The sequence below is a fragment of the Lineus longissimus genome, chromosome 17, assembly GCF_910592395.1.
Source record: "Lineus longissimus chromosome 17, tnLinLong1.2, whole genome shotgun sequence".
NCBI lineage: Eukaryota > Metazoa > Nemertea > Pilidiophora > Heteronemertea > Lineidae > Lineus > Lineus longissimus.
Window position 1 is genome coordinate 3,787,410 of NC_088324.1, and position 14,250 is coordinate 3,801,659.

At 40.0% G+C, this 14,250-nt stretch overlaps 1 protein-coding gene across 2 annotated transcripts in view; it reads left to right on the forward strand.

The window, feature by feature from the left end:
- Positions 1 to 14,250, forward strand: part of LOC135501810 (leucine-rich repeat and immunoglobulin-like domain-containing nogo receptor-interacting protein 1-B) — a 130,438-nt gene that overhangs the window by 35,427 nt on the left and 80,761 nt on the right. The window contains exon 2 of one of the 2 annotated variants that reach the window (XM_064794135.1): positions 6,331 to 6,379. The exons of the other annotated variant lie outside the window; for it this stretch is intronic. The gene's annotated coding sequence lies outside the window, so the exon portion shown is untranslated. The remainder of the gene's footprint in view (positions 1 to 6,330; positions 6,380 to 14,250) is intronic. 2 annotated transcript variants of the gene reach the window in all.

Genomic DNA, 14,250 nt, shown 5'->3' on the forward strand with positions numbered 1-14,250 from the left:
TGGGGCGAATTAAAGAAAAATACACATTTTCACTTATGCACTCTCTGTATTCTAACTTAGAATTACACTGAATTCAGACATCGACTGGAAACTAGAGTTCGTCTTCTACAATTTCAATAAAATTCAGTCCCGCGTTTTCGTCATCCAGGTTAACGAAGTTTTGTGGTCCATCCTCAATGTCGTCATCATTCCTGAACATCGCCGCCTCGAATCCATTCTCGATAACTTCAGGAGTCACAGCATCCCAGGCATTGCTGATAATGTTTGCAACGTCTAGTAGTGAGACAGGCGGACACCGACCCTCCTCATCTGTATTCTCGACTTTCCAATTTTTCCAAGCCTTCTTGGCGTGATTTTTGAATGATATCATTACACTGACATCCAGTGGCTGTGCAAGTGAAGTACATCCCGTAGGAATAAAGTCAAGGATCCCTTCCATCTCGGTGATGTCACCTCCAAATTCCTCGGTCCTGTGAACTCTGTAGCGGTCTACAAGCAGGAGAAACTGTTCGCAGTGGTCGGCCTCGACATGGGGTTGAAACACGTGTTCAATCCAGTGGCGAATGGTTTCCTGCTTCATCCATCCAGTATCAGAAGAAGTGAAACGTACATTAGCCGGAATATCCTGCTGTTCGAGTGCTTCCAACTGTCTCACAAAGCCCCGACGTGGGAATGTAATATGGGCAGGTAACTTATCCCCAGCTGCTGTGACACACAATGACACGGTACATCCTAATTTGGTGTTTGATTTGGATGTTCTAACATCAACAGATTTGGTTCCTTTAGTGTTGCAGGTGTAAAGGTCGACAGTCAAAAAGTACGAAGGTTTGGTCCATGTTGAACACGAATTGTAGGACAATTTCGAATTGTTGAATGATTTCAGCAACATTGTCTCTGAACACCCTTACTCTTGCAGCAGCATCCGCAGGAAGACCTGTCGTGTTCTTGTTCACCTTCCGAAATGAAACGTCCTTTCTTTTCATGAAGTCGTGAACCCAACCGCTTGATGCACGAAAGTGATGAAGAATTGGCATAGATTGTTCAATTTCCTCGCGCCGAACTTGCGTAAGTGCGTCCCATCCAATTTGAAACAACTCAATCGCCTTTTCTTGGACGTCATGAACGGCTACAGACAGACGTTTTTCTTTTTGTTGCAGCAACCATCGATGAAGGTCATCTTCTACATTTGGCCACAGCCCAACCAGTTTAGCTTTCACTTTACGTGCAGCACCGTTATTTTCCTACATGGCAAGTTCCAGCTCGGCCCTATTCCATCTACGAAACGTTTCCACAGGTATCCTGTAGTGGTCAGCAAACTGACGGAGGTTGGTGACTGTCCCATTTGCTAGGGCCGTTTCTAGATCTCTAAGATACTGCAGTTTTTCTGATACACTGTAACTTCTTTTTCTCTTTTTCAATGGCTCAGGGGCTTCCATACTGCCTCATTTCTCTGCCAGATCAACATTGCGAAAAGTGCCAACACGAAACATCATAAAAGCCTGTCTACACGTTACTCTTGTCTTGTCTCGTCCTATTTGGACTCATCAATTTCAATGACCAATGATTAAAAGGCCCTATGTGATATTCATCCCTTATCTGTCATACAATGCATTATTACGGGCCCACCCTAGCTATCAGTCGTTCTTCATGGAACAAGGCCTTGGTACTAGTCAATGAAATAGACGCGGCTTCCCAGACCATGGCACAATAACCCGACCATTGCTATTGGTCCTATGACACAAAAGAGTAATGAATAAATATTATGTGGGCAGGTTCACTAGTTTTTGCTGGCATGGTGTCTTAGAGCCGAGTCTAGAGTATATGGAAACCCATGTAGGCAAAGTGTGCTCAAAGGTCTTTCGCGAACTTTATAACCTCAGACAAATTCGGAAATTTCTTACTGAGGACACCACCAAGATTCTGGTTCACGCTTTCGCAACTTCCCATCTCGACTACTGTAATGCTTTTCTATATGGCATCACTGACAAGCAGTGTAGTCGGTGCAGAGGGTTCTGAATGCTGCTGCGAGGGTTGTATGTCTTGTGCCTCGCTTTGACTATATCACCTCGGTACTTGTGCATTTACACTGGCTTCCTGTTAAGTACAGGATAATTTTCAAGGTATCACTTCTAGTGTGTAAGGCTTCTCAGTACCTGGTTGATATGGTCAAGGTTAGGCAACAATTGTCTCATCATAGATTGCGTGGTGACTCTGAGCTATTCCTGTCTCATCACAGATTGCGTGGTGACTCTGAGCTATTCCTGTCTCATCACAGATTGCGTGGTGACTCTGAGCTATTCCTTGGTTACGCACTGTGTAACCTTTGGGGACCGGGCTTTTTGCTCGGCTGCCCCCAAGCTGTGGAACATCTCCCAAGGAGTATTAGGTTGGCAGGAAATATCGGCCAGTTCAAATCACTCCTTACGCGTCATCTTTCTAGGGAGTGCTTTGCTTTGCCGTGTATAATCGAGCGCTATATAAATCCTCTAATGTTATCAAGTAAAGTACAGACACGGATCTTCTGTAAATGGCATCTTTGGAGTAGTTGTCAATATTAAATGATAGTTCTTATGATTATCCACCAAGAGTTGTGTACTAGATCGACGTTTCTTGTAGTAGTCCCTACACTTTATATATCTATCAATATCATCGATCACAAAACGTTATCAAGATCACAATTAAACAAGGAGTCTCACGCTTCATTAACACTACTTGATTAAGGATACGATTTTTTGTGCTTTTATCTTAATCCCACACAAATGTGAGAAAACTGCTAAGGGAAATTCTGTGGGATAGAAATACCCAAATCTAATGACTCCTTGCTCGTTTGATTATGATCTTGATATACGTGTAAAGAGTACTTCTTACTACAAGAAACGTCGATCTGGTACAAAAACTCTTGGACCATAATAACTATATAAGAACTATCGTGCAATACTTAAAACGGGATGATTGGCACTTTTGCTGGAAGGGTGGATGTCGTCTTGGGTGCCGACAAATGGTACCCAGGTTCGAGATCGAGCAATAAGCACCCTGGGTGCCATTACACTAGACAAACAGCACCCAGCTTCTTTTTGCCTGTCCTACGGATCTTAGGGACGACGTTTCTTGCAATCTCGTTTTATCTCGCGCCGTGGTACTTGCGGCATTAGCAGTGCTCGAAATAAAAAGAACAGAAAAATAGAAAAAAACGCGTTTAGGCCTATAGGTCTTTGAAACCACATTTCGGATATATCCCTCCTATATACCTTTTCTGAATAAATCATCCGAAATGTGCTTTCAAAGACCTTTAGGCCTAAACGCGTTTTTTTCTGTTTATCTGTTCTTTTTATTTCGCGCACTGCTAATGCCACAAGTACCACGGCGCGAGATAAAACGAGACTGCAAGAAACGTCCTCGTCCCTAAGATCCGTAAGCCAGGCAAAAAGAAGCTGGGTGCTATTTGTCTAGTGTAATGGCACCCAGGGTGCTTATTGTCCAGTCGATCTCGAACCTGGGTACCATTTGTCGGCACCCAGGACGACATCCACCCTTTCAGCGGCACTTTTTGTTCCAGATCCTGTTTTGCCCTATATAATTTAGGTAAGGAATAAAACACCGGACTATATCAATATACACTATATGGTATTTAACAAGCTATTGGTTAGATAAAGTAGCGCATAGTCCTATTTCTAAATTAAATTAGTTCTAACTTATTAACTGTTAAAGTCATCGGATTTTTTCTGCCTGAATCATTTCAATACAACCCCATACTAGATATTCCCCGCAAACAAAATGCTATAATCATGCTTCATGTTACTAGAAATTAATTTTTGAAAAATCAAAAAGCCTGAGTGCCCATCTAGTATACGTGACCAAGAAAAAAGAAACTAGATTTGCATAGTATTTCGCTTTATCAAATTAGGTCAGTTGCAGATGAGAGAGGTATAATTTTGTTCGTATTGGTCTTGCCTTCGATAGCAACCTTTGCAAGGTGCGGGGGGGGGTCAATTACAACTGAGCACAATGCGATGAAAAATACACATGAAGTTATTTTGAGTCATTCCTTCTTCTCTAATAATCTATACTTATATATTGTATTCTTAGGATTTCAGACGCTCACATTATTGGATCGTTATTGTGATAACATTATGTAATAGTACGCGACATTTATATTAAGTCATCCGATTTAAGAGCCAAGTAGGTGATTTACATGTTGGTGTGCGTGCGTGTGTGGGGGGGGGCAAATTCTTCAGTCAATGTGAATTCGGCCTCCTCACTTCAAATCATGATCAAGAAGTATTTTCTGATCACCATTTGAATAAATCAATGGAGAACCTTACAGTGTGCATGCTTGTAGTACAACTTTTCTCGGCTTAGTGATATTTCGATGACAAAAATTTCGCTACAAAAAGAAACTGTTTTAAAAATCAAAAGTCAATTGAAATTATCATTGACTAACTCATTTTGTCAGTTTTGGCCCGTGCTTGCATTGATGGAACAATCTGGAGTGATATACCTTTTTTACCAAAAAAATAAGTAGTAAGAAGTCCGATCAGATCATACCAATTAATGAAAATAGAGAAGCTGTGTTCGAAGAAGGTTATTATTTGATGAATACTTTTCTTCGACTTGACAAACAGTCGCTGGTTCATTGGGCCCGGGCAAATTTGTGGAAAAATGCTAAATGGCGTTTATCATCCCGTCACAAGACTATGTGAATGCTGAGGGGTAGACAAATGTCGGTTATGTGCATCAATTCAGGATATATCTGAACTTATATACATGTTGGAAGCACCTTCTAAATTTAGCCTGCAGTTATCATGATAGGAATAAAAACGTTAGACCTAACTTTGTCTGTTCTCGTATTTGTTTAAAATCCTGCAGAAAACACTGTAAAGCATATACTGCATGTCAACGCTACCGGGACACCGCATCTATCATCCGCATCTGTCTAGAACAACAACAAAAACAAGCGCGTAGACCTATCTAAGAAATACTTGTATCCGCCGTTAAAACTTCTTTTTTAAAAACATAGACGCCTGAGGACGCGCAAATGTGGCGCATGATCGAATTGCGATTTCACAGAGTTGACGAAATAAAGGGTTAAATTACCATTGGCATTATTAAGGGAAATATTACCAAGCTGTCGGATGCCCATTCACCTCCTATTCTAGTAGTTCTCATCAACAAATTGCACAAAAAGGAAAAATTCAAAATCTGACTGAGTTGTCGCGCATTTCAACGCTTTTCCGAAGTTCACTCCGATTTGACCCGATCTAGCTCTCCACGCATCGACTCTTTCGACGTGGAACGATGCACTAGTAAGGCGTTTCCTGGAGCTAGGATCTACCCATTGACGTTATTGGGCTGATATTGATTTTCCCGACGTCATACTGATGGCGCTTGATTACCCCGCAACTGCGACGATCAATGGAAATGACGTTGTATCTTAATAGCGGGTTGACGAGAACTCGGATCTCGGCCTGCACTCACGAGGCGGGAAAGGTCTTTCACGCCAGGACTTGCAATATCGAAAAACGCATTTTCTACTATCTAAGAGCTGAAAAAAATTGGAAAAGCATCAAACACATTCAGAAAAATAGTTCACTGATGAACCAGAAGAAGAACAAACATACCGCAATAAAAAGCCAACTATTACTTTTAAAGGATTGCTGTACGTGAAACATCTTGTTATTTGTAGTGACCAATCAGACAAAATTGAAATCAAAGAGCTTGACTGCATATTTGGGAAATATCTGAACGCATACATGCATGATGCGTAGTTTCTCTTTGTTGCTAGCACCTTCTAAATTTAGCCTACATTTATCACGATGGGAATAAAAACATTAGGCCTAACTTTGCCTGTCCTAAAATTTTCTAAGAAATCTGTCTAAGCACAGAAACTGTAGCATATGTACTGCATCCTGCCTTTCCTTCAACAAATCGACAACCCAGCCATGACCGGCGGTCTTCTCTCGATTATAGTCTTGAATCATGCCAACCGTTTGTTTCACCGACGGTCTGCAGCTCTTCAAAGTAGGAACTATACTCCAGCAATTTTTTTCACAGTTAGGTATTCCTATGTCAGATATTTGACCTAAAGCATGGTTTAAAAGCACCTGCTCATGAACAGTGTAGGTTTCTAAATGTTCATGATTATGGGCTTTTCCCATACGCTAAACTCCATCTTCAAGGTAAACCAGGTTCACCAACCAGTGGTATTCGGTATGCAAAGTCCGAGAAAGAAGGCTGATTTATTCGATGATACGGTCGTTGAAAGGCTATTTTGCGAGAAACCTTTTTCTTCAACGCTTTTGTGGAAATTAGTTGTATCTTTTCCTTTTCCAGATAAAGGATTGCGGATATCCAACACGCTGTAATTAGGAGACACATCAAGGTATGTATCTTTATGTGATCATAATTTCCTGCCTAATCACAGTTAAAGTTGGATTTCATTGCGGCAGTTGGATTTCAATATTGAAGTCGCGATTCAATATTGAAGTCGGATTTGATATTGAAATAGTGTGGTTCAATATTGAAGTCGTGTTCATAAGAAATTGAAATAAGGTATGTCCGTGAAAGGTGTATTTTTGAATTTATTCAAAATCGTTGTCGTTGAGATACTTAAGAGGAAGAGACACTGTTTATACCCTGTGTCAATTCATTATTTCGTACATTGGTTGGTGAAAATGTGATGGTTTTTATGAGTTGAAAATGTCCCGATTTCAATATTAAAGTCAGCAGTTCAATATTGAAATTGGGGTTTCAGTGGTAAATTTCGAATTAGCTTCCTGTGCTGTCGTAGATTCTAAACATGACTTCACAGTGCAGAGCATAGTAATACTGTTCTTAGTTATGCTACCCCTTATTAAAGAGTCGGCCGGATCAGAATCCGACCGGTGCAATCTGATTCCCTTGCAACTATTTTGAAAAAACGCGTATTTAACGTAACTCGTATTTTTTCCTTTTTCAAGTGAGCTGAAGCTTTGTACGTTACTGTTTCTTCTTGTTAACACATTATGTCAGTACAAAATATACGCCTGTAAATTGAGACAGAATTACTCCCTTGATTAAAAAAATAGGAAAAGTGGGACACTTTGTCATGTGTACTGCGGCCATTGCGATTTAAACGTTGCCCAATAACCTATACCTTGCGATTAATGTAGCCGTGAATAGGATTTGCCGAGAAGTTCGCGGCTAAATGACGAAACACATTGTGTTATCTGAATAACCAGGCTCGAGAGGCTCCGAGGTTACATGCCATAAATTGATCTTGCGGGTTGCGCTGTTCATCTTGACGACCGAATGACGCTAAGTGCGGCCGGCAGCAGGGATGACTATAATCTAGTAGGCAAGGAACCCGGTATGTTTATTGATATTGTAATATCTGTCCAATAATGGCTTCATTATGCCATGAGAGGAATACGAATAGTGAACATCCAGTACAGCCGTGCGCCAAGGTTTTTGTTCTAATAGTTAGATTGCCAATATTTTGTTCAGACCGAAGCCCGCCTTTGTCAGCGACAGGGATGCATTGGCAGAGGTGCTTTTGTGAGTAGAACAGTCGTTTATCGAATGGTCCACATCGTTATCATATCCAACTCGATCCTCCAGGATATCATGGAACAGCTTCCTGTGCTGTCGTAGATTCTAAACATGACTTTACAGTGCAGAGCATAGTAATACTGTTCTTAGTTATGCTACCCCTTATTAAAGAGTCGGCCGGATGAGAATCCGACCGATGCAGCTGCTGGAGTACTTTCTTTTTTTCAGCTACCTTAATATGAAAACTTGATGATCTTTTTTTTGTCAAATTGATATTGGGATCTTATTGGTGAGAGGATCCAGTATGTTAGGTTATGTCGAAGCCACGAGGTGTTTAGATAAGCAGTGCGTAGGAGTAACTACCACATGTGTACTTATATCCCATACTATAAACTAATTAACATTTATTCTTGTTTCCGTTTGGGCATGCGCACGGATGTAGAGCACTGGACCAGCGACTTCAGGCTATGACCTCATTATCTCGCGCTCATCTAATTGACCAAACAATTGTTTTTGATTCTCACGATATCGGGTGTGGAATGCATGTATGATAATTAACTAATTATAATCAATTTAGCTTGTTTTGGCACTTTTCGAACCATATTAGCAACAGAAAATAACCAAGCTCTAATTTGGCGGTGTTTCGCACCATTGAAGAAGTGTCCTGATTAATGACGTAGCACAAGTTCCAGGCACTCTATTGCATGTAGCGTCATGCTTGATACATGGATGAAGCATAGGGGCTCATGTCCTGCAAAAAGTCAATCATTTTCTGGATCGTTTGTGGTCGGAATGAATTTTAGGTTCAAAACACTGGGATATGATGGAACGATCAATTTTGGTAGATTTGATGATTATCCGTGAGCTATTGTGGAGAGCGATGCAACATTTCTGAACATCTTGAACCAAACTTTACACCATACGTTGTCAAGCTATTCTGGGCATGCGCACTGGCTGGTTACGAATTGAGGAGTATGGTTGATGATGCGCGGATATTAATTTGATAACATTTAAGTATGTTTCACAGTTGTTACCCAGCCATACAAATATTTTCAGGTACATTTATTTGAGCTTCTCAAAAAACCGCATCATACTAGAACATAAAATATATATGGGGCAAAGACATGGAATACGTGTGTACGCTTTTAGACATAGAACGACATGAACGCTATCTGTTAAATGCCTAAATTGCATTGTGATAGCTTGAAATCCCATCTCTGAGAGCAAAAAAAATCAATCAATTTTCCCGACTTTCCAAATAGGATCAGGCAGGCCTTCCAACTTGCCGAGCTAGCTTGTTGAAGAAAAGGGGAACGTTTTACAATAATGTGAAACGTCGTACAACAAAATACCGTCGTACTGTTCATCTAGCTGGGAGCCTGATAAACTGCTGATCATCTTAGTTTGGAATAGAATGTAAGGTAGAATGGGATATTTGTAGCCCCGGTTTATTTGTAGCCCCTGCATTGTTTGATGCAGGGGAATATCAATCAATATCACAGGCAGGGGCTACAATTAAACCGGGGCTTCAATTACCCATTCTACCTTACGTCCTTTTAAAACACTCTGTTAGTTGGGTTCAGGCGTGATAGTGTTGAATTCATGATCTCGTCTAGCGATAGCTGTGTCATCATTGCAGGTGGCTTCCAACTTGTAGTGAAATTAATGTTGTTTCTCAGGTCACACATTTATTAATTAGGCCAAAGGCATTGCGATGTCAGACCCATCCAGACTAAGATAACACGACAGCATATGCACCTCTGTCAGAAATTATTAACCACCGGATGTTTGTAAGTTACTCCGTGATCCCCCAATATTTTTACACTAATTTCGATGCATGGTAGATAGATCATTTGTCCATCATATGGCATTTTTTAGTGATTTTTCTGATCAATAGCCTGACTCGGGTTTTACCGTTGTTCGAAGTATGCCGATCCGATTGAGATTTTCTGAAACTCCTAAATTCCTGAAAATTTTCATCTGTAAAATCTTCCAGTGCTCAGGATATTTTGGGATGGGGTTCCTTGGACTGTCACAACCCAGTAGGTATATGGTCAGAACCTAGTAGACAACCAGTAGCTTCAGTCTGGACCTTGACATCAAATACTTTGAAGTTCAGCATGAGACAAACCAGTCCATTAGATGCATGGTCACAACCTAGGACAACTAGTAAATGCAGCCTGGATCTTTGTATCAATTAATTTGAAGCGTAGGTTGAGAAAAACCAGCCCAGCAGATACATGGTACAATCTTGGGACAACAAGTCACAGTTTGGACCTTTACATCTAGTCCTGTGAGGTGTAGGTTGTGACAAACTAGTCCAGTGAACATGGTCCAGCCTAAGCCGGGACAGCCATGCAGTAATTGCCATCGGCATTACATCAGGGACAACCAATAGTTTCATAGTGCAAGGCGAGGACCAAGGGGTATGATTTTCTTAGCCCGCATTCATAGCCAGTAAAAACTTGCCTATGCATAAAACTTCTTAGCCCTTAACCTAGTTTTCACCAAAGGTTGCCGAAGATTTCCTGGCAAAAGTAAATTGCTTAAGTGGAACGCATATAGCCTATTTCAGGTAATACTTAAATGAAATAATTTATCCATAGGCCCAAGTTTTTTCCTTATCTCCAAACGTTGTCAGTTTCACGATGATACCTTTTTTGCAATAGCTCCCAGCCAGTAGAAATTGCTGTCACAAATCAATGTTGGCTAAATTTAGGCAGGGTGCTTGCATAATGATGTCTGGAGAGGTCATCAATACAAAAATACGCCTAGTAGTATTCTGTTAGGATCATGCATTACCGTGAGTTGAATCTGCACAGGCCAATACAGCTAGGAGCATGACTTTTCTCAAAAAGAATTGCGCCAGGCAACCGAATTGGACCCAACAGGAGAAAGAGATATTAGAAATCTATTAGAGATTTATTGAATGGTATCGAAGGCGATTTACATAATTCGCCTCGTTAAAATGAGGCATTTGGACCAGGATGTACGTTCCGTCAATTACACCAACAACATATCTCTAAAGACTCGTTGTCTTCAAAAGACTCGTGTCATCCTACCACCTCAGTCGACCACGAGGAAAATATTTGAAAATACGAGATGTTAAGATGTTTTACGCATATCACTTAGGATAAAGAGCATCTTAAGGTAATACTTAAGTAAGGACATTTTCACACTTACGATGCTTTATGCAAACTGGCCCAGACATGTTTTTATATGCCGCGGACACATGACTCATAAAAGGCCTGACTACAGGAAAGGCCTGATTGGGCTTTTGTCAATAGGAACATAGTAAACCTTGAGGGGGCATCTCAGAGTGCTGTTCACTAGACACGAAAGCAGAGTGCAAAAATCCCAACAAAGTTGCCATTTTTAAGTTTTGAAATCTGTTGATAGTGATATCCATCTATGCAAACACTGGAAGATTTTATAGGTGAACATTTTAGGATTTGCAGAGTTTCAGAAAATCTCAGTCTGACCGGTAAACTTCGAACAACGGTAAAACCCGAGTCAGTCTATTGATCAGAAAAATCACTAAAAAATGCAAAATGATGGACAAATGATCTATCTACCTGCATCAAAAACAGGTGAAAAAATATTGGGTGATCACGTATCGTGTGGTAAATAGTTTCTGACCGAGATTTTACATGTACATGTAGTGTGTTGTAACGAAATTGTTCGTAATAAATTTCAATTAGACCGCATGGTTTTGATATAATCTGAACATTACATGGATATTACTTTTGTTCATTGGGGTATTCCTCAGCTGGTATTGCGACGTTCACATATTTGTGCAACGGTCTGACGTTGTATTAACAAATGTAACCTTTGCTAAATGATGAAAAGTCGATTACATATATGTAACAGTTGATGCGAAATAACTGTATCCACCAGACAACCATGGCCGACCACAATCACTCTACCACAAACATCCCCAAAGCAGTAGTCAAAGAACACATAGACAAACGCATCCCGATGATGATTGCATTGGTTGCTACGGCAACGCGCAACAGAAATTGGCGCAAAATGACTTCACCTGTTTAGTAATGCGATAGAGAAATAAGCTGGCGATAAATAAACAATATAGGGTAGCGGTAAATCCCGGATATCTGCAGAAATAATTTGATATGACAAACGGGCAGGTGGTGACTTTTTTTATCAAACGACTGGGCGCCGGGATCGGGTAATCATGAGACTATATTGAACTACATTAAAGAAGAGTCTTTCAAATAAAGAGTCAGGCAACTAGGGAACATTTCAACATCAAAGACACTGACTATTCCGAAAGACACGCGTTGGGACAGAGCTCTCTCGGGTCACGTGGTACACCCAAGCCAATTCCTCATAACTGGACTTTGAACATTTCTTCGATCAGCTGAACATTGCCGTTACAAACATCCCGTTTTAAAGCAAACGTCTTCTTCAAAGTCGCTGATCCCTATAAAACTATGTGGATATAATGTCAAAGATAACATTTATATGAATAATTTTGACCGACTACAACTAGTTTTATAGCAGGTTTAATTTCGCGTTCGCGGTAAAAAAACTAAAAGAACATGAAAAAATGCAAAACGTCTCGTTTTTTGTGGTAAGATGTTCACATGTTTAGAAATCCCATTTTATGTCTATTAAAATGTTTCTAATTCAATGCAACTGTTATCTAATTGGATATTTGATAGTGTTGTGATTTTGAAGCCCAGTTTCTAGTTTATTTAAATTAGAAAACGGTTCATTTTCCCATTAATGAGTTTGTTTTGGCACACATATAAGCGCAAATTCGTGTGAGGTATACCGCTCCAGTATTGTTGAACACGCAATTTGGCTTGAACCTAACAAACATTTATGATGTGTTCATCAATTTTTGAGTCACCTTATAAAAAACAATTTACAGTATAAATTGCCATTGATTACAACCTGATTATAGATTTTTTTATATCAAATTGCAAGCAGATGAGAGTGCATGCAGCTTATTGCGGTTTGATTATTGTTATGCTTTGCAATTAGCAGCAAATCAACACATCTGTCTAAATTCTTAGATCGTTCTTATCAATATAAAATATTATTGTATGTACATGTATTTGTAACCAGATAAATCATGTGTGTACCTGATGTGTAGAGTAAATATTTTGAATTTTGGTCGTTCCATCATTGTTTTGCACCTCAGCTCAGTTTGTAGCTGAATTAAAAAGGGCTTCATCATGGTTTTCAGTTAATTGCCCGAGAGAGCTGTGGGATCAAAGGAAACTTTCCGTGGCCTGACTCTTTATTTGAAAGACCCATTAAAGCAACACTCGTGTGAAGTGTTACTTAACAAGATATGTGTGCAAGGAAGATTAGGCTCGGGATGTCGGGTGATATCCAATTGAGGATGTATTCGGCACTAATAATATGGAGTTGACCTAATTCTCTAGTCACGACATGAGAGGGAAATGCCATTCCTCCCAGCATACTACTTCTTACAAATGCTTGACTTGTAGTGTTTTTGAAAGTTGAAAATGATTACTCTTACCGGTGATTTATTTGATATTGTCCTTTATGTAAGTACATGTGATGGAAATAGAGCTGTTCTACCTTTGTTTTGGAAAAGTTCGATCTACAGCGTGACCCAAAACAATTGCAACCCACAACATGGTTAATATAATAATTTACGATCTGGACTCTCCGTCAATGCTTTGGATTTGTACAAAGAACGATCCGAACTTAGCATCAAATTATGCCTTTCCAGCAAAACTGTGCACACTGAGTATCGAACTAACTGAACAATCCGCCGAACAATGCAACAGATCCTACACGGACCCACACATCCACTTTTTCGGCGAATGCACTGCCTTCAGCAGTAACATATGTTTCTGGGACAGCATAGAACAAAAAATGTGATGTGTATGTTTGTAGCACACTATGGAACATGACAGACAATGAACTTGTGGAAACATTGCTTGGGAAGCAAAAAGATGGCCTGGATTTTGACGTAATGTCACAAGTTCTTGGTGTCACTGCCGCCACCTGGCGGCCTTGAGGAAGAATGGTATGGAGATTAGTTCACAGACACTTTTTCTTTTCTTTTCTGTTTTGTGCAATTTTGTTGTGGTTGTTATACCTTGTTGTTCTGTAATCTTCTAGCTTGGAGGAAATACAGAAATAATGTATATTTTACACTCATCTATCAGATTCTGCTTGTTAAAGAGATAGATAACAAAACAGTCATGAAAGTTTCAGTTCTAACGGTGGATCCTAGAACAAATTATCAGAGCCAGAAAATAAAATATGAAAATAAAACTTGCTGGTCGAAAACCATTTTCAAATTATTTTTTGCTACAACGAAATAATTTACCGCGAACAAGCTACAGTATATACAGTAGTTCCTCGCATAGCTCGCAGTCTGACCCAGGCCTGATTTGAAAAAATTCTAAGTCCAGCGACGTTGTCAATTTTTTACTCCAACAATAGCGATTATTTCCATTTTACTGCAACAATAGACGTTGATGACCCGACCTATGCACCAACCTGCGCGTTACGGGATACTCAGTAATGTCAATCCTGGAGGTTACATGGCGTTTGCGAGCAATGTTGAAACATGCTACATGTGTTGTCAAAGCTTGAGATCATTGAGCTATTAAGTCCACTCTCTAAAAAGTAAAGAGTGAAATTTCACTCTAATTGATTGAAAATTCACTCTTTTTTGGAGTGGGCCAGTGACCACTCGAAAAAGAGTGAATTTCA